The following is an 18,289-nucleotide window of genomic DNA, read 5'->3' on the forward strand; positions in this document are numbered from 1 at the left end:
TCTTACGATGGAAGAAGGTGGCGAGGGAGTTGCAGAGGTCTTGTGAGGGCGTGATGGCGGGGGCGTTAGGGTTGGAGAGCTCTTTGACAATGTTGAAGAGTTCTTTGCTGTTGTGAGTGTTCTTGTCCAGTCTGTCTGTGAAGGAGTTTCTTTTGGTGGCGCGGATAAGTTGGTGGTGTTCGCGGGTAGCGTTCTTGAGGGCAGACATGTTCTCTGCGGTGTGGTCCTTGCGCCAGGCTTTCTCGAGTGTGCGGCAGTTTTTTTTAGATTCCTTGAGGGTGTCTGTGAACCAGAGAGGTTTTTTGGTGTTGGTCTGTCTTGGGAGGCGTCTGAGGGGAGCGAGGTTGTCTGTGCAGTTGGTGATCCAATGCGTGAGGCTGAGGGCTGCGTCGTTGGGGTCGGTGGAGAAGGTGGGTTGGTTGTCGCTAAGAGTGGAGAGAAGCTGTTCCGTTGGGATTTTGTTCCAATGTCGGCGTGGGATGGATTGTGTGCGGAGGTGGCAAGTCTCGCGTCGGAAGGTGAAGTGGACACATCTGTGGTCGGTCCAGTGTATTACGGAGGAGTGGCTGAAGGATACGTGGTTGCTGGCGGAGAAGATGGGGTCGAGTGTGTGTCCGGCGATGTGGGTGGGGGTGTTCACCAGTTGCTTGAGACCGAGGTTGGCGAGGTTGTCGAGCAGGGCGGTGGTGTTGGGGTCGTTGTTCTGTTCCAGGTGGAAGTTGAGGTCACCGAGGAGGATGTAGTCCGGCGAGGCATGGGCGTGCGGGGAGATGAAGTCAGTGATAGAGTCGCTGAAGAGGGCGCGTGGTCCAGGGGGTCTGTAGATGAGAGTTCCTCTGAGGGTGGTCCTGGGGTCTGTGTGGATCTGGAAGTGCAGGTGTTCGGCGGCGAGGGGGGTGTCTTCGGTGGAGGTGGTATCGTTGATGGAGTCCTTGAAGATGATGGCGATTCTTTCATCGACTTGGTTGGTGCGGTCTCTCCTGGAGATCTTGTAGCCGTCGGGGATGGCTATGGCGATGTCGGGGGCCGAGGAGGCGTTCATCCAGGTCTCAGTGATGAAGGCGACGTCCGGTGCGGTGGAGTCCAGGAGGTCCCATAGTTCAACGGCGTGCTTGTGGACGGAGCGTGCGTTGATCAGGATGCATTTGAGGTGGTTGTTGGCGCGTGGGCTGGCGGCCGGGGTGGTTTCGCGGTGGAAGATGAGTTTGCAGGTGAGGCATGCGAAGGGTCCATGGGTGCGTTTAGGGTTGGCTTGGAAGCAGGTACTGGAGCGCCCCGGGTTGAGGGCGTGGAGGGTGTTGGGGTCGTAGCGGTGCTGTGGGGTTTGGGAGTGCTGGGGGCCAGGGGTCGTGGCACTGTGCGTGGTCCAGGCACGGACGGGCGCAGACGGGCTTGCCTTTGGCGCACCTTAGGCGCGGCCACTCAGCGGCCGCCATAAGAGGAAGGGAGGAGGGGGGGAGGAGGGGTCAGCTGGGGGCGGGCGGTGGGAGGGGGGCGACGAATGGGAGCGGGGGTCGGAGCCGAGCAGGAGGTGGCGGCGGGAAAGCGGAGGGTGGGGGGGTCAGGTAGAGGGGAGGGGAGAAAAGATAGGGGAGGCGAGGGGGGTTACTGAGGTGGAGGGGAGTAAGGAAGAACAGAAGAGGAGAAGAGTCAAGAAGAAGAGTAAAGAAGAAGAGAAGAGTCAAGAACCGAAGAGAGAAGACTGAAGAGGAAGAGGAGAAGAGTCCAGAGAGAAGAAAGAAGGGTCAAGAAGAAGAGTCAGGGAGAAGAGGAGAGACCTGAGAAGCAGAGGGGAAGCGTCCAGAAGATGAGAAGAGGCCACAGAGGAAGAGAAGGGACATGCAGAGAAAAGTACTGAGGAGGAGAAAGAACACGCAGGTCGGGGTGCAGGGGATGAGGAAGAACACAGATGAAGAACACAGATGAAGAACACAGAGGAAGAACACAGAAGAAGAACACAGAAGAAGAACACAGAAGAACAAAGAACACGCAGGACGGGGTGCAGAGGAGAGAGAAGAACACAGATGCAGAACAAAGCAGGAAGAGAGCGCGGTGAGGTAGAGGAGAAAAGAAGAACACAGATGAAGAACAAAGCAGGAAGAGAACGCGGTGAGGAAGAGGAGAAATGAAGAACACAGATGAAGAAAGAAGAAAGAACACGCAGGTCGGGGTGCAGGGGAGAAAGCAGAACACAGATGAAGAACACAGATGAAGAACACAGAGGAAGAACACAGAAGAGGAAAGAACACGCAGGTCGGGGTGCAGAGGAGAAAGAAGAACACAGATGAAGAACACAGGTGAAGAACACAGAAGAAGAACACAGAGGAAGAAAGAGCACGCAGGACGGGGTGCAGAGAAGAACACAGATGAAGAAAGAAGAAAGAACACGCAGGTCGGGGTGCAGAGGAGAGAGAAGAACACAGATGAAGAAAGAAGCAGGAAGAGAACGCGGTGAGGAAGAGGAGCGGGGCCGAGGAAGAGCAGAGCATGCAGCAAGAGGGCTGCAGAAGAGGGCAGAGAGCGAAGGGAAGAAGGACAGCAGAGGTGCGGAGAGAGGTTGGAGGAGAGAGCGGAAGGCAGAAGACAGAGGTACAGGAGAAGAGAGGTAAGTAGCGCGGGGCTGGGCGAGGGGCTGGGCGGGGGGAGTACTTACTGTTTTTAGCAGGTCTTGATGGGAGGTGTCAGGAGCCTGGGCTGGTGAGCTGCAGCGGCAGGGGGAGCGACCTACCCTCGGGTCAAGGGTCGCTAACTCTGCCGCACAGCGGCCGCCATAAGAGGGAGGAGGGGGGGAGGAGGGGTCAGCTGGGGGCGGGGGGAAGAAGGGGGGCGACGAATGGGAGCGGGGGGTGGGCCCGAGCAGTAGGTGGCGGCGGGAAAGCGGAGGGTGGGGGGGTCAGGTAGAGGGGAGGGGAGAAAAGATAGGGGAGGGGGTTACAGAGGTGGAGGGGAGTAAGGAAGAACAGAAGAAAAGAGTCAAGAAGAAGAATAAAGAAGAAGAGAAGAGTCAAGAACCAAAGAGAGAAGAGTCAAGAAGAAGAGTAAAGAAGAACAGAAGAGTCAAGAACCGAAGAGAGAAGAGTGAAGAGGAAGAGGAGAAGAGTCCGGAGAGAAGAAAGAAGGGTCAAGAAGAAGAAGAGTCAGGCAGAAGAGGAGAGACCTGAGAAGCAGAGGGGAAGAGTCCAGAAGATGAGGAGAGGCCACAGAGGAAGAGAAGGGACACGCAGAGAAAAGTACAGAGGAGGAGAAAGAACACGCAGGTTGGGGTGCAGGGGAGGAAGAAGAACACAGATGAAGAACACAGATGAAGAACACAGAAGAAGAACACAGAAGAAGAACACAGAAGAAGAAAGAACACGCAGGACAGGGTGCAGAGGAGAGAGAAGAACACAGATGCAGAACAAAGCAGGAAGAGAGCGCGGTGAGGAAGAGGAGAAAAGAAGAACACAGAAGAAGAACAAAGCAGGAAGAGAGCGCGGCGAGGAAGAAGAGAAATTAAGAACACAGATGAAGAAAGAAGAAAGAACACGCAGGTCGGGATGCAGGGGAGAAAGCAGAACACAGATGAAGAACACAGATGAAGAACACAGAGGAAGAACACAGAAGAGGAAAGAACACGCAGGTCTGGGTGCAGAGGAGAAAGAAGAACACAGGTGAAGAACACAGAAGAAGAACACAGAGGAAGAAAGAACACGCAGGACGGGGTGCAGAGAAGAACACAGATGAAGAAAGAAGAAAGAACACTCAGGTCGGGGTGCAGAGGAGAGAGAAGAACACAGATGAAGAAAGAAGCAGGAAGAGAACGCGGTGAGGAAGAGGAGCGGGGCCGAGGAAGAGCAGAGCACGCAGCAAGAGGGCTGCAGAAGAGAGCAGAGAGCGAAGGGAAGACGGACAGCAGAGGTGAGGAGAGAGGTTGGAGGAGAGAGCGGAAGGCAGAAGTCAGAGGTACAGGAGAAGAGAGGGGAGTAGCGCGGGGCTGGGCGAGGGGCTGGGCAGGGGGAGTACTTACTGTTTTTAGCAGGTCTTGCTGGGAGGTGTCAGGAGCCTGGGCTGGTGGAGCTGCAGCGGCAGGGGGAGCGACCTACCCTCGGGTCAAGGGTCGCTAAGTCTGCCGTGCAGCGGCCGCCATAAGAGGGAGGAGGGGGGGAGGGGTCAGCTGGGGGCGGGAGGGGGGCGACGAATGGGAGCGGGGGGGGCGGGGCCGAGCAGGAGGTGGCGGTGGGAAAGCGGAGGGTCAGGTAGAGGGGAGGGGAGAAAAGATAGGGGAGGGGGGGTTACAGAGGTGGAGGGGAGTAAGGAAGAACAGAAGAGGAGAAGAGTCAAGAAGAAGAGTAAAGAAGAAGAGTCAAGAACCGAAGAGAGAAGAGTCAAGAAGAAGAGTAAAGAAGAAGAGAAGAGTCAAGAACCGAAGAGAGAAGAGTGAAGAGGAAGAGGAGAAGAGTCAGGTGAGAAGAAAGAAGGGTCAAGAAGAAGAAGAGTCAGGCAGAAGAGGAGAGACCTGAGAAGCAGAGGGGAAGCGTCCAGAAGATGAGGAGAGGCCACAGAGGAACAGAAGGGACACGCAGAGAAAAGTACAGAGGAGGAGAAAGAACACGCAGGTTGGGGTGCAGGGGAGGAAGAAGAACACAGATGAAGAACACAGATGAAGAACACAGAGGAAGAACACAGAAGAAGAACACAGAAGAAGAACACAGAAGAAGAACACAGAAGAAGAACACAGAAGAAGAAAGAACACGCAGGACAGGGTGCAGAGGAGAGAGAAGAACACAGATGCAGAACAAAGCAGGAAGAGAGCGTGGTGAGGAAGAGGAGAAAAGAAGAACACAGATTAAGAACAAAGCAGGAAGAGAGCGCGGCGAGGAAGAGGAGAAATGAAGAACACAGATGAAGAAAGAAGAAAGAACACGCAGGTCGGGGTGCAGGGTTGAAAGCAGAACACAGATGAATAACACAGATGAAGAACACAGAGGAAGAACACAGAAGAGGAAAGAACACGCAGGTCTGGGTGCAGAGGAGAAAGAAGAACACAGGTGAAGAACACAGAAGAAGAACACAGAGGAAGAAAGAACACGCAGGACGGGGTGCAGAGAAGAAAACAGAGGAAGAAAGAAGAAAGAACACGCAGGTCGGGGTGCAGAGGAGAGAGAAGAACACAGATGAAGAAAGAAGCAGGAAGAGAACGCGGTGAGGAAGAGGAGCGGGCCGAGGAAGAGCAGAGCACGCAGCAAGAGGGCTGCAGAAGAGGGCAGAGAGCGAAGGGAAGAAGGACAGCAGAGGTGCGGAGAGAGGTTGGAGGAGAGAGCGGAAGGCAGAAGACAGATGTACAGGAGAAGAGAGGTGAGTAGCGCGGGGCTGGGCGAGGGGATGGGCGAGGGGAGTACTTACTGTTTTTAGCAGGTCTTGCTGGGAGGTGTCAGGAGCCTGGGCTGGTGGAGCTGCAGCGGCAGGGGGAGCGACCTACCCTCATACGCTGTGCCCTGCCCTTCCCTTTCCGGACTTCTAGGGGCCCAGGGAAAGGATTTGACAGCACTTAGAAAGTCAGGACTCTCAGCAGAAGAGCCAAATCACTGGCAGATGAAGTCTTTGATGTCCCTGAGACTTCAGAACAGGGGGAAAGCTCAGTCCAAGCCCTTGGAGAAACTTCACAAGCATGTTTTCATCAAGCAAAGTCCAGTTCTTTCCCTCTCAGAAGCAGCAGGCCAGCACAGCAAAGCAACAAACAGAGTGGCAGGTCCTCCGCAAGCACCAAGCGCTTCTCGTTGGCAGAGATTCCTCTTGATCCAGAAGTAATCTAAAGGTCTGGAGTTTTTGGTCCACTACTTATACTCGTTTCTGCCTTCGAAGTAGGCAAGCTTCAAAGGAAACTCTTTGTAGTGCATAATACCCTGCCTCTGTTGCATTTTACTAGGGACATACCAGTAAATCAAATATGCCACTCATGGAAACACCAATCACCAATACAATTTATACATAGAGCATTTGCACTTTAGCACTGGTTAGAGTCCTAAAGCCAACAAAAACAGATCAGGAAAAGTAGGAGGAAGGAGGTAAAATGTTTGGGGATGACTCTGCAAAAAGGGCCACATACAACAATGGTCGCTAGAATTTCCCTTCTGGTTTGTACACTATACCTTCAATTTTGAAAATCATGTGTCCTGTGTCTTTAATATATGAAGTTAATTGGCTCACCAGTGGTTTGAGAAACACCTCTACGTATTTTGAGAGAGGTTCAGTTGTCGAGCCAATAGTCAAAACTATGTGGCACAAAGGGTGATCCTCTAGGTTTTTATGTGTCTTAGGGACCCTTTAGATAACTGGTAAACAAGTGTGCATTCTATTCAGATATTCAAATTATTTTTTGTAGATAATACCGTTGGACAATGCTACCTCACTAATATTGAAAATTCACTTAGTTACCCTTTTTTCTAAATCACCTGAGACTCTTTGATAGTGCTCAGGTACTTGAAGCATAACTTTCATTTTGTCTTTATGTCTCCCTGTGTCTAATGGCACAATGCCACTGCCTTTGTTGCAGGGCTTGATAGTAACATCCTACTTGTTACTTAGATTTTGATTTGCTAGGTTTCCTTGTCTACTTAATTTTTGGAATTTATTGTATCATGTTTTCAATCTTCAAAGAGACCGCCCTCTCAAAGGTTATGCCCTCCGGTCCTAATTTACCTAAACTAGGAGTGAAAGAAGAGGGGAGTTTAAGACCAGAGTTGTTACTCTCATAGTTGTGTTCAGATAGCAAGAAGTGCTTTTTCAATGTAATGTGTAAAAAAATGCAAATAAATCTTTAAACAACTCACATTTGTTAAAACTAATGCTAGGAACAAATGAGAGACCTTTGGTAAGGAGGGCCTCAGTAGAGGAATCTACATCTGCCTGACTGAGATTAAAAATAGGTATGGTGTCTAATTTATCCAATTTTGTTTTCGTCTGGTTTGGACAAATTGAGGTGCTGCGTCTGTGTTCGAAAATCTGCTCTGCAGATGATTTTTAAAACCTGGTCCTGTAACTGCCTCTTCCCATCCCTAAAAACAGACCTATGCCCAATGGAGCCCAAAGGAGGCTGGGCTGGGCCACCCCTCTAACATCTTCTATTAAGTAGGCTTTTGTAGCCTCCACTGTTCTGTTGTATTTTGGAGGGGGCTGTATTAATGATTTAGTTGATCCTCAAGGGCCTATCCACTTATTGAATTTAGTATTACTGATGGGTAGAAGGAAGGCAACTGAGGGTGGGGCTGGGGTGGTGCACAAGAAAAAACATAAGAGGCAGAAGCATGCACCAAACAATTGTGCAATGGAAAGGATTGATAATCTCTTGGTTGAATGCGAGGAAATATTAACCTCTCCCACTGGCAACGTTCCCGAAGGTACCCAGAGCATGTGCTCCCCTGTTAACTTGGGGATGTACCACAGGAAAATTCCAGATATGTTAAAAAAGCGTGAGATGCAAGATTTAGCGTCCATAGGGAAGGGGGGACATGGTGTCACCCATATTCCCTCAGTACTTGTGAATGAACCACCATATGATGGTAGTGATGTCCTACATTATAGCAAATGCTTTAGCCCCTTCAATGATATCTCAGATCTACATAGTGATCCTGATATAGGTACCATTGCAGATGTGACAGTAGATGCAATTGTCAACCCTATTGTGTCTGATACCCAGTACACTTCCCACATACAAGTGTGAGGTGGCAGAGCTTAAATCTATGGTAACTATCTTATCTCTATTGTTAAACAGATAATGCCAGCAGATGGGACAATTACCTTGGATTATGACCATAATTCCATACTTAGGCCCATATTTATACTTTTTTTGCGCCACGTTTGCGTCACCTTTTGACGCAAAAGCGTCGCAAACTTACAAAATACAATTATATTTTGTACGTTTGTGCCACTTTTGCGTTGAAAAATGATGCAAATATGACGCTAAAAAAGTATAAATATGGCCCTTAGTTCTTCAGGCCTCCTGGCTCCATTGTTAAAATTGCCTTTGTCAACTTGTAATAAGAATGACACTTGCGCTACCTGCTCTACCACTGACAGCTTGGTTCCCTGTGTTCATCACTGCCCAGCTGGCAGCAGGACTGGGAACTCTTGACAGGTCCCCACATGTAATGATCTGGGTTCGGCTAAGGAACCAATAGTCTGCTGTCAATTTTATAGGCCTGTGGATGATAATGTTTCTAATCATGTTGTACACTCTGTTGCTGATCGGTCCAAATCTACCAACACTGTCCTGATGGTTAATGCGCCCAAGTTACATCCAGCGGCTCCTAGGGAAGGGGGAGAATCAGTCAGAAATAAGGTGATTCATTGGATCAGTCATGTGAGAGAGACTGCTACTCTATGATACGTGAGAATATAATTGAGGCAGTTAGAAGACCCAATCCTGGCACACACTATGATATGGTTGAACTAACACTCGAGGACAAAAGTTTGGTAGACATTTTTGTGGCTCTAGATGCCAGGATGAGTGCCCCTAGGCATTCTTGTATCTGATTTAAATACCCTAGGCTTCTCTTAAATCACAAAGCTCGTCTTACCCCTCCCCCCATTGGGGGTTTAGTTAATCTGGTCTAAATGAGAACTACTGAATTAGAGTATTATCTGAGATCTCATTAGAACTACCACCTCTGTTTTCCTCCTCATATGATGCAATTAGCCCTGGTACTGGTGTCTCCCCGATTCTTGTTTCTGAGCCCACTAACTCCTCTTGTTTTGACAGATCTTACCAGTCAACTCAGGACCAGCTATTTAATTGCGCTACTACCACATCTATGCTCTGGTTACCTTCTCAAAATGTTGGGGTGTGCTATGCTTCCTGGAATGTGGCAGGCTTAAGATCTATTGTCTCCCTTCCAGCTTTTATTTCATTCATTGAGGACCATGACTTTTGTCTTTTTCAGGAACCTTGGGTAGTCGATCCACTCTTTCCGTCTGGCTACTTGATTTTTTACATCCCGACACCTCCTAGTAATAGGGGCAGACCATCTGGCAGTTTAACTATATGGGCTAGAACATCATTAAACTGCTGTATATCTCAGTTATCTATTGACTCCCCTGACATATTAGGCATCTGGTTATCATCTGGGACAAACGTAAGTGTGATCATTCTTAACATCTATGTAAGAGGGGCTGGGGGGAGGTTTGGCTTCAGGTGCCCTCTGTGTTCTGGAGATGTTCCTAAGAAAATGCCCCCGGCATTTCAAAATTATTGTGGCAGGTGATTTCAATGTCATGTTTGAACCTCTTGACTGGGATGATCTTGGGTTTACCCGTGAGGAAGATCAGGTATGGTCAGTCCCTTCTTTGGATTTCCCCCCCATCAAAAGGTGGTCGCAAGTAGCTGTACAGCTAAAAACCTTGAACATTGAATTCGGGGTTAGAGCATTCAATGGTAGGACAAAATCTGACACAAAGGGTTGTCATACTTATAACAAGTTTAACCACACAAGTAGAATTGACTATTGTTTAGTTAATATAAGACTGTGGCCTTTAGTCATTAACATGATAATTATTGAGAAAACAGAGAGCGATCACATTCCGCTCTTGGTCCAAATGCTTGCCCTTTGTAATCAAATTTCTCCGATTAATATTCCTACTATGCCAATAACGGATATTAGCATGACCAATGATAAACGCTACTTAAAGTGGCACAAAGTAGCAGACCAGACAGATTTCCTAAGCTCTACGAATGCTGTTTGAGGACCTTATTGGTATATTGAGTGGCGGGTCTAGTACCTGTGAGTAATTAGGTACATCCCATGCTTTATGTTTTGAGAGTATTGCAGCCCATAATGTGTCAGGTATTGATTCTGGTGGTGGAATGCCCAAATGTAAAAGTCCCTGTTTAATAAGGAATGGTGGACTTTAAATAAACTATTGATCAAGGCAGTCAACTCTAAGGGTGTAGTTGCTATGCGCATAGCTAGGAAGTCTTCTAAGGCCACCATTTGTAAAGCCAAATGCGAACACGATGATAAGTGGTGAGCTGCACTAAATAATGCTTCATGTGAGAAGAACTTTTATTCTGACCGTGAGACAATAAACAGCAAAATATGTAGCACTGTTGTTCATTAGAGCAATCCCTTTGGGTACTGTGCTGTTTGTAGTCCAATGTTCTGCACTGACACGCACGTCAGTGGGGGCCACAACCTTGTGGGAGCCACCTTCTTCATAAACATTGGGAGCCACCTTTTGCATAAAAATTAAAAAAGGGCCACACAAGAACCCAGCCTCCATCTAAAAACAAGGAATAGAAATAGAATAAGAAAAAAGCTCCAAAATCCCTATAAACATACTGCATTAAAACAACAAACAAATACATATTATGTAGTTAAATGTACTGGAGAGACATGGAAAGGCCCACAAAAATAAAAAAAGAACAGCAATGCTATCACTACAAAACAACCAAATTCACATGCAACTAGATAAACACCTTTGTTAATCCATCACCAGTGCACATAGAGTGAAACACCACCTGTGACTTTATTACAACCACTGCATGGATACCCATGTGCTTAACCCAAGGGTACTACTTACCTCAAAGTATCTACATATAGGTTTACGAATGACAACTCGCAGTATAAGAAAGTGCAAGTTCCTAGTAGAAGAATGAAAAATAAACAGTAAAGGGTATTGTCCTGCCTAAGACCTAATAGGTCTTGATCTGCTGACTGAGTAAACCTACGATGGTTGAACACATTTTCAAGTTCTGCTTTAAAATGGGACCAATGATATAACAACATGTTATCCTCAATAACTAAAGGTGAAAGCCCATGCTGCTGCATCCACTCCCTTATAAGGTATTAAGAATGCCACTCTAGATTGAGCATCAGGGAACGACTGAAGTCTATCCATAAAATGCAATTGAACCTGCGTGACAAACACTTGGACCTTATTATGATCACCAAAAACCTCTCAGGAGGGGGTAAAGGGAGAGTTGTGGGAACAGTTGGGTAGGGTTGGGTTACTAGTATTCCCTACCTTTCTACTCTGTGGTGGAGCTAAGATAGAAGAGGCATCTATTTGGTTTTGTAAATCATCTACTCCGATCACGGATGCAGAAATCTCTGCTTGAGATGCTGCAATGTCTCCCTTCAATTCTGCTAACATTGCACATATATAATCCAAAGTGGCCATCTGGATAGATACTATTCTGTCAGACGATGAGATCCTCAGGAACATACCCCCAGAGGCCCACCTTCCAGCGGCTCCAACTCCACTAATATCTATCACAGAGGATCAGAGTGGCTAGAAGGGGGTAAGGGTATTAGGAAAAGCACGCCTGGGAGGGAGACATGAAAGGCAAATAACAAACAACCAGAGCTTTAAATGGTAGCAAGCTCAAAGTATTCAATGCAGAGTAAAGGTAGTCAAAGTACTTATGTGTTCTGTAAAGTGATTGCAGAGCTCCATATCATTCCATTATCATTCATAGAAGACAGGTTAAATTTGGCACACTCCTAAAGATGCTACAATCTCTTAGAGCAAGTACAAAAACAAGGACATGTTAGTTGAGTTTGACTGTATATGTATCAGTCGTTCACACTTTTGTCAATAGCCAAGGAAATAAGAGATAATGTTGCATGACCTCCCAGAAAATTTGAATATAAACATAAAAGTCTGTTTATACATGCTGCATAGGAACATACAGATTTGATCAGATTTGATCATCAGAAGCCTCTATTTGTAGAATAATCTTTTAGGCAAGCTGTCCACACGAAGCAAAAATTTCCCAATTTAAAGGTTCTGCACTTAAAACAAGGATCATCCCAAATACAATGCAATAAAAAATGTGAGTAAACCAATAGGACATAGGAATGCACTGTAAAATTGTCAGACAATGATACTCAAACATATATGCCATCAAACTGTGGCTCCTCCAAGGAATGAAGACAACGAGGGGATGAGGAAACTAGGTACACTGCCCAAACCAAAAAACTATTGATGGTGGTGCATGAATGTTTTTGTGGAGAAACTAAATTATTTGCTAGATTTGCCTTTCTTTTACTTATGGCTACTTGATAAAATGTCTGAGTAATAAGGGAAGTGAGGAAAGAAATGAAAAGACCCCCAAAATATCAAAGACACAAAGAAAGTGATAACAGTTGCCTACCAACGTGGCCCAGAACAAACCTCCAAATGTCCAATAAAGGTCAGATTAAATAGACCAAACCTAGAGGGGGGGACCTAGCCCAGCCTCTGTCGGGCTATGACGGACCCGTCTTGGGCTGGTCTTTGCCCAGGTATGTGCCTGGGCGTGTCCCGTGTCCATCCCACATTGCTGGATAGCACAAGTGATTTTGAAGGTAGGTGCCTCCGGGCCTCTACTGTGGGGGCAGAACAGCTGACTGTGACTGCTGGTCGATGTAGTCTTCCTGCTCCTTCTGGCCCTGTCAAGGCCCCTCTGGCTTCTTTGAGAAAGATTCTGCACTGCAGGAGAGCACAGTTGATTTTGAAGGTAGGCCCCTCTGGGCGTCTACTGTGGGGGCATGGCAGCTGACTGGGACTGCTGGTAGATGTAGTCCTCCTCCTCCTCCCGGCCCCTCTCAGGCCACTCTGACTCCTGTGAGAACGATCCCAGATCATACAAGCTGGGCATCCCATTGGACTGCAGTCAGTCTCCTTTCAAATTGATTAGATATAGAACAATACTGGTTTGCCTGTGTTTTGCATAACAGAAAACATTGGATGAGAGGCATTTCTTAAAGTGAAGTCCTGTGGAGAAATGTTGGCATGAAGAGATTTGAAAGAATGTTGAGCTGAAACATAAAGGGCTCGATATGTAAAAAAAGACAGACTTTTACTTCCATAGGTTTGTGCTTACTTTTAGAGTGCATTTCTGACATTTTTGGAATTCACAGAGAATTCAGATTACTTCAAGGAGGCTGCAACAGTCACAGTTTTGGAATTTACATTTGAAAATGTAATGTGTCTAAATTTGCCCTTGTATAAATGTGATGCACAAGTGAATTATTTAACTTTTTCCATTTTCTCCATTGGAAAATCACTTTCCTTTTGGAGAAGCCCATGCTTTGTACCTGCTACTAGTTTGGGGGGGGGGGTTCCTTACATGTTGCTGCTATGGATAAAAATGGATCTCTGCCTTAAGAACGACAGGTTCTACAACTGCACCCACAGTGGAAATGTGAGGAGTTTGTATATATATCGGCAAACTCACAAATATATGGGAATTTACCTACTTATGCAGCTAATCCAGCTCTGAATCTCCCACATTATGACCCTGAGAGAACATTTGTGAAATATGTCACCATACTGGTGTAAACCTATTTGTACTTTCACATTGTATGAACACAAAATGTGAATTTACACTCATAAAGACAGGTATTTGGGGACCCAGGTATAAACTAGATGTGTAAATACCTTTGATCACAGCCCCAAAGTGTTTAAGGAGTATGTTGATGTTACAGGCATAAGGATGTAGATACATTTGAAGGAGGTTTGATATGATTTATACCACATATGATTAATGATTGTTTCATGTGTTGAAAGGAGGACAGTACCAATAGGAAACAGATGTTGGTGGTAAATGTTGTCTTCATCCAGCATCCTCCACAGGGCTTGGTCGCCCCACTCACTGCTGCCGCTCCTGCCTGCCTTTGCCGCCTCCTGCCTGCAGATTCCTTCGCTCGCTGCTCCTGGGATTTCCCGCCGCTGCCTCCCTGCGGCCCCGCCCCCCTGTGATTCCATTCGCCGGACCGCTCCCGCCACCCAGCTGCTCCTCCCTCCCGGCTCCTTACTTATGACGCCCCCAGAGCGACCGCGCAGCGGACGCGCGCAGCGGGAACACCGACTGAGCGCCGAAGGTGCGCCAAAGGTAAGCCCGTCTGCGCCCATCTGCGCCTGGACCGCGCCCAGCGCCAGACCCCCTGGTCCTCGTCCTCGCCAGCACACCCTGCACAGCTACGATGCCAGAACCCTCCACGCAGTCAACGCCGGCCGAAACACCGCCTGCTACCGAGCCACCCAGAGACGCACCCACGGACCCTTCACCTGCCTGACCTGCCGCTTCACCAGCCTACGACCCAACACTGCACCTACTAAACCGAGCCCCAGCAACAAACACCTGATGTGCATCCTGCTCAACACCCGCTCCGTTCACAGGCATGCCGTCGAACTCTGGAACCTCCTCGACTCGACAGCACCAGACATCGCCTTCCTGACAGAAACCTGGATGAACGCCTCCTCAGCACCCGACGTCGCCATCGCCGTCCCAGAAGGCTACAAAATCACCAGGAGGGACCGCGTCAACCAGACAGGAGGAGGCATCGCCATCATCCACAAGAACACCATCCGCATCACGACCAACTCCGATGACACCTTCACCTCCGCCGAACACCTCCACTTCCAGATACACACCAACCCCAAGACCACGCTCAGAGGCACCCTCATCTACAGACCACCGGGACCACGCACACAGTTCAGCGAAGACATCACAGACTTCGTCAGCCCCCACGCCATCAATTCCACCGACTACATCCTCCTGGGGGACCTCAACTTCCACCTGGAGGACGACAAGGACCGCAACACCACTGCTCTACTGGACAACCTGGCCAACCTCGGACTCAAGCAACTGGTAACCACCCCTACCCACCACGCCGGCCACACGCTTGACCCAGTCTTCTCATCCAGCAAATATGTCACCTTCAGCAACTCCACCAATCTCCAGTGGACTGACCACAGCTGCGTCCACTTCAGCTTCAGTAAAACGACGACCCACCACCACCCTCAACAAACCCCCCGCAGGAGCTGGAACAAGATCACCGGCGACCAGCTCACCACCTTCCTCAGCCAGAACCCCCCCACCAGCTCAACGGACCCCAACGAAGCCGCCAACAACCTCACACAGTGGATCACCAACTGCGCAGACGCCCTCGCACCACTGAAGAAGAACCCCCCCAGCAGACGCAGCAGCAAGAAAGCCTCCTGGTTCACCGACGAGCTCATCACCTCCAAGAAGAACTGCCGCTCCCTGGAGAACACCTGGCGCACCAACCAGACCACAGACAACATGACGGCCCTCAAACACGCCACCCGCAAACACCACCAACTGATCCGCGCCACAAAGAAGACAGCCTTCAAGGAACGACTGGACAACAACACCCACAACAGCAAGGAACTCTTCAGCATCGTCAAAGAGCTCTCCAACCCCGACGCCGGAAACAATGACATCACTCCCTCGCAAGACCTCTGCGACTCCCTCGCAGCCTTCTTCCACGACAAGATCGCCAACATTCACAACAGCTTTGGCCCACCAACCACAAACCCCACCACCGAACCGATGCCCCCCACCGCCACCCTCCGCACCTGGACCCCAGTCAGCACCGAAGACACAACACGCACAATGAACACCATCCACTCCGGATCCCCTACGGACCCCTGCCCACACCACATCTTCAACACGGCCGACCACATCATCGCACCCCACCTCCGTGACATCGTCAACGCCTCCTTCAACACCGCCACCTTCCCGGAGTGCTGGAAACACGCCGAGATCAGTGCCCTGCTGAAGAAACCAACTGCAGACCCCTCCGACCTCAAGAACTACCGCCCCATCTCGCTCCTCCCGTTTCCTGCCAAAGTCATCGAGAAGACCGTCAACAGACAGCTAGCCGCCTTCCTCGAGACCAACGGATCCCTCGACCACTCGCAATCTGGCTTCCGAGCCAACCACAGCACGGAGACCGCCCTCATCGCAGCCACAGACGACATCAGATCCCTAATGGACAATGGGGAAACTGCGGATCTCATCCTCCTGGACCTCTCCACAGCGTTCGACACTGTCTGCCACCGCACCCTGGTACAGCGCCTGAACAACACCGGCATCCAGGAGAAGGCCCTGGAGTGGATCACCTCATTCCTCGCCGGAAGAACCCAGAGAGTCTGCCTCCCCCCGTTCCGGTCAGCGGCCACCGAAGTCATCTGCGGAGTTCCACAAGGGTCATCGCTCAGCCCCACCCTCTTCAACGTCTATATGAGCCCCCTCGCAACCATCGCACGTCAACACAACCTCAAGATCATCACCTACGCCGACGACACCAAGCTGATCCTCTCCCTCACCAGCGACCCGGACGCCGCCAGAGCCAGCCTACACGAAGGGATGAAAGACGTCGCCGAATGGATGAAGAACAGCCGCCTGAAACTGAACTCAGACAAGACGGAGGTCCTCATCCTGGGATCATCACCATCCGCCTGGGACGACTCCTGGTGGCCCCCCGCCCTGGGAGCCACCCCCAAGCCAACGGACCACGCTCGCAACCTAGGCTTCATCCTGGACTCCTCCCTCTCGATGACCAGACAAGTCAACGCCGTCTCATCTTCATGCTTCAACACCCTGCGCATGCTTCGAAAGATCTTCCGGTGGATCCCCACCGAGACCAGGAAGACGGTCACCCAGGCCCTCGTCACCAGTCGGCTGGACTACGGGAACGCCCTCTACGCCGGCACCGCCGCCAAACTCCAGAAGAAACTCCAACGGATCCAGAACGCCTCAGCACGACTCATCCTGGACATCCCCCGACACAGCCACATCTCCGAACACCTGAGAGACCTGCACTGGCTCCCCGTCAACAAAAGAATCACGTTCCGACTCCTCACCCACGCGCACAAGGCCCTCCACGACCTGGGCCCCAAGTTCCTCAACAGCCGCCTGACCTTCCACAAGCCCACCCGCCAGCTCCGCTCCGCCAGCCTCGCTCTCGCCACCGTCCCCCGCATCCGCAGAGCCACCGCCGGAGGAAGATCCTTCTCCTACCTGGCAGCCAAGACATGGAACTCCCTCCCCATCCACCTCCGGACAACGCAAGACCATCTCGCCTTCAGGAAGCAACTCAAGACCTGGCTGTTCGAGCAGTAGCGTTCCCCCCCCCCCCCCCCCCCCCCCAGCGCCTTGAGACCCTCCGGGTGAGCAGTGCACTATACAAATGCCTCTGATTGATTGATTGATTGATTGATTTAAAGGGATGCCTGTCCAACCAGAGTGCTTTCCTTGTGTTATGGAGAGTCAGATTGAATTATTGTGCCTGTAGATTTTCCAATAGTGTTACAAATTACGCATGTATGGACTATAAATAGAATTTGATTGACCATGCCTTTTTGGAGGGCTCTGCATTTTATTGTTCTCTGAGTATATTTTTAATGGGTAATTAATATTGCATTGAGGGCATGCTCTGGTGCAACATTGTTGACTCACAAGTGATAAAGGTACAATGTGGGGGCATGTGATGGAAGTGCTATGTGGAATTGGGGCTCTGCAGGTTCTATTTGAATTGAGAGGGCAGGAAGAACATTCTATTGCATGTGTCTTCAATTAAATATACAAGACAAATCTGAGCTTCATGTATTGAAAATGTGTGCTGAACTGTTTTTTTGTGTTTATATTAAAAATAGGCACTTCTAGCACTGCAAAAACAAGAATAGCTTTGCTTGTTTAATTGAGAAAAGCCAATGCTTATGGAACTATGATTCTCACCAAATGATTACAGGAGCATTTGGTAGTACATCCAGTAAGTGCCATCTCTATCAGGCTAAAACCAGATCTGGCACTATCCTTCATCTCAACTCAAAGAGTGTAGGGAGCTCAATCTATTTATATAAATCCAGTTTGTGCTCAACTTTTATTTAGAAGAAATACACATATAGAAAATATGGAAACAACCCATTATTATGTCATCCTCTCATCATGAACATGATTATATCCTGAAATGAGCATTGTATTATTTAACAATAAAATGCTGCTGTTGATTTGCACTCTTTAGAGACCATATTCAAATGTAGTTAAAATTAAAGTTATCAGGACAACTACAGCATTCTACACATAGCCAGCCTCACCCAACATGTGTTTTACAATATACCCAGCTGATTCTTCAGGGCTGAAAGAAAACACATATTCCGTGATCAGTAGATGACATACTTTGGTATGTTCCACTTTGACGTCTATTAACGCACATGTGTATATCAATAAAGCACCCAGTCGTTTTGAAAATCATCCTGAATATAAAGTTCATTCTGAATGTGTTAAACAATTCATAACTCAAGCAAATTTAAATAACCACTCAACATCCTAATTACATGGCACAGTTCATTATTCCCATTTACAAATATCTGTGTCCCATATACACACATAATCTCTGATTATTTTATATTCATTTAAAGACATCACAATTTATTTTAGTTCCCAAATGCCCATTTGCCATTATCAAAACCAATTGTATATGTTTTACGAACTACAGTATAATTCATTTTCATATATTTA

Source organism: Pleurodeles waltl, chromosome 2_1 (genome assembly GCF_031143425.1).
Source record: "Pleurodeles waltl isolate 20211129_DDA chromosome 2_1, aPleWal1.hap1.20221129, whole genome shotgun sequence".
In the NCBI taxonomy this organism is placed as follows: domain Eukaryota; kingdom Metazoa; phylum Chordata; class Amphibia; order Caudata; family Salamandridae; genus Pleurodeles; species Pleurodeles waltl.